Source organism: Hordeum vulgare, chromosome 4H (assembly GCF_904849725.1).
Source record: "Hordeum vulgare subsp. vulgare chromosome 4H, MorexV3_pseudomolecules_assembly, whole genome shotgun sequence".
Lineage (NCBI taxonomy): Eukaryota > Viridiplantae > Streptophyta > Magnoliopsida > Poales > Poaceae > Hordeum > Hordeum vulgare.
The window spans coordinates 232,979,631-232,982,119 of NC_058521.1; the positions used below are offsets into that span (position 1 = coordinate 232,979,631).

Genomic DNA, 2,489 nt, shown 5'->3' on the forward strand with positions numbered 1-2,489 from the left:
TAAAATTTTCCCAACATAATTATACCGATAATTTTGTTAATGCATAGGGCATCATGATCCTGTGGATTTTAAATTAACATAAATAGGTGGGCAGGTTTTGATGGTGCTGGTTCAAAATGCCACTAGCGGGGGCCACCAACAGGTATGCCAGTCGGTAACTTAGTTGATGTGGTCGTGTCGTGAGAACGAGATACGCGGCTCCTATCGGGTTCGTCGACACGCCGGGAGGTCTTGTTGGTTTAGTTTTACCTTTGACGAGTGACTTGTCTATGGGGATTTCTTATAGGCATCATGTTATCACGGTGTGATGTTTTCCATCGAATGTGTGTGGTAATTTGTGATGGACTACTTAGAGCATCCCTGTAAGGTTAAATCTTTCGGAAAGTCATGTCCGTGATTATGTGGTGACTTGAAAATTTATAATATCCGATTGTAGAGAACTTGAAACTAAACTCAATTAAAATACACCAACCAAGGCGTAAAAGTGATAGAATATTCTTGTGAGGTTTGAACCAAGAAGTGAACAATGTGGGGTTATGATCGACTTATAAGTAGGTGTTCAAGATCACTTTTTGATCATTAGTAGTTCACGTTCATTTATGCGTAGATCACTCTACTTATTCTTGTACTCGTAAGTTGACGAGATACAAATGTTTAATGCTTGTTGCAGCCTCATCACTTAATCATCCCTCATGCATTTTTTCTTGTTGATCCGAACGTACGTAGCAAATGTTCAGTTCCAGATTAATACTAATTGTAGACTCATAGGTTCACATATTGCATTTTATTAGTTTTTGCCAACAAAAAAATGCATCCATCGATGGCTTGAAAATCAATACAGGTTCACAGTGTGGTACTGGTTGCTAGTATGTTACATCACATCCAGGATTCCACATTGGCTTACAGGAATCCATTCCCCCCTGACATGCATATGTCCACATACATTTAGTCTGAAACTTCAGTACAGAACTGCAGTTTTTTAGTTTCAGACCATGAGAATAAAATGGTTCACAACTCTCAAATCACACACTGTCTACACATGCATACTGTATTGAATATTTTGTTGAAAACAACAAACACTCTACATAGAATCCATTTTTTTGACAAGTGTATATCAGACATAAAGCCAATATGTTCTCCAATACTCTGGAATCCTCTGTACCAAATTTTATTATTATCCATAATGGTAGGTTTCAGTTTTCGAATCAATGCTGCAAGCAAATTGTCGGATGAAGGCAGTTGCGAGGAGGAGGTGGGCAATGAGGACCAATAGCTGGTGCGATCACATTCTCAGCTGGGTTCTCAGCAAAACTCCTAAAAGCCTTCTCAAACGCGCTGATGCGGTTTCGGTAAGGTGGTCTGCTAGGTGTTGCAGCTTCAATCCTGAGCCTGTGAAATCAGGAAACACCCCAAATGTTAGCTTACAAGTGTTCACACACTAGCTAACTGAATGTAATTCCATACATGTTCCAATCCAGGAACCATATTTATTTTACATTTTTTTCCTCTGGACTGTTTTCAAGTGGTTCAGTAACTCATTAACTGAAAGTAATTCCATATGTGTTCCAATCCAGCAAACTTTTTTTATCTCTACGATACTCCAGTAGACTGTACACAGCAACATCAAATCCTACACCAATTGCTTCAAAACCATCACAAATTCTACCCGTCGCCTAACAAACTGCACGACCAACTTAAGCACTAACCTTTTGTTCCATCCAGGTGCCGGGGGGTTCAATCTTCCCAGTTGTCCCCTTTCTGTCGTCGCTTCTCCGGCCGACAAGATCTGAGCTTCCGCACTGCCCACTGCCCGCGCGAGCTCCAGCACAACCTGCTCCGGCACTGGATGCTCCGCCATCATACTCTCCCCCGTCGACTACGCCTGCTCCGTCACACCCTCGTCCGGCAACTGGTGTTCCGGCACCGGAGGCGGCACCATACTCTCTCCTACTCCCTCCAGGAAAGTGGATCTGTTCCAGGACAGACCAAATCCATTACAATCACTTAATCCAGGGCAGTAATCTACGTACTGAACCACGAGAGAAGGGAGGCTGTACGTACCCGCGTATCGGCTGCATCAGGAACTCCATGTTGCGTCGCCGCCGGCAGCCCGTGTCTTCAAGAACCACCGCCCAAAGTCCAGATTCAGAGCAGCAACAGGCATAGAACCGTAGAAGACACTGGTGTGTCACGAACCTTCCGTAGCCCATATATGTACTTGGGCTGGCCCTGGGATGTCATATGGGCTGGGCCTGGAGGTGCATTGCTGACTGCTACGAGCTACAAGTATCTTGGGAGGAAGCAACGGGAGAAGCATCCAGTGAATCACAGCACGAAACGGCGGCGGGTCCTCTCTCTTTTCCCTACCTCCAGTTTCTTCCATGTTCCTCCCCTTCCTCTCATTCGTATACCAAATTCTTATAATAACCACTAGGGTTAATTGGATTCATGCCATTGCAATTTTCACTGGTTGAAAGATATGCCACTAC

General features: G+C 44.0%; 1 long non-coding RNA gene across 1 annotated transcript; it reads right to left on the bottom strand.

The window, feature by feature from the left end:
• Positions 1 to 1,034: 1,034 nt before the first annotated feature.
• Positions 1,035 to 2,274, bottom strand: LOC123446342. The gene is made up of 3 exons (XR_006631323.1): positions 2,062 to 2,274; positions 1,707 to 1,970; positions 1,035 to 1,389 (listed from the first exon to the last, which is right to left on the bottom strand). It is a non-coding gene; the product is annotated as an uncharacterized LOC123446342 (long non-coding RNA).
• Between the last annotated feature and the right edge of the window lie 215 nt (positions 2,275 to 2,489).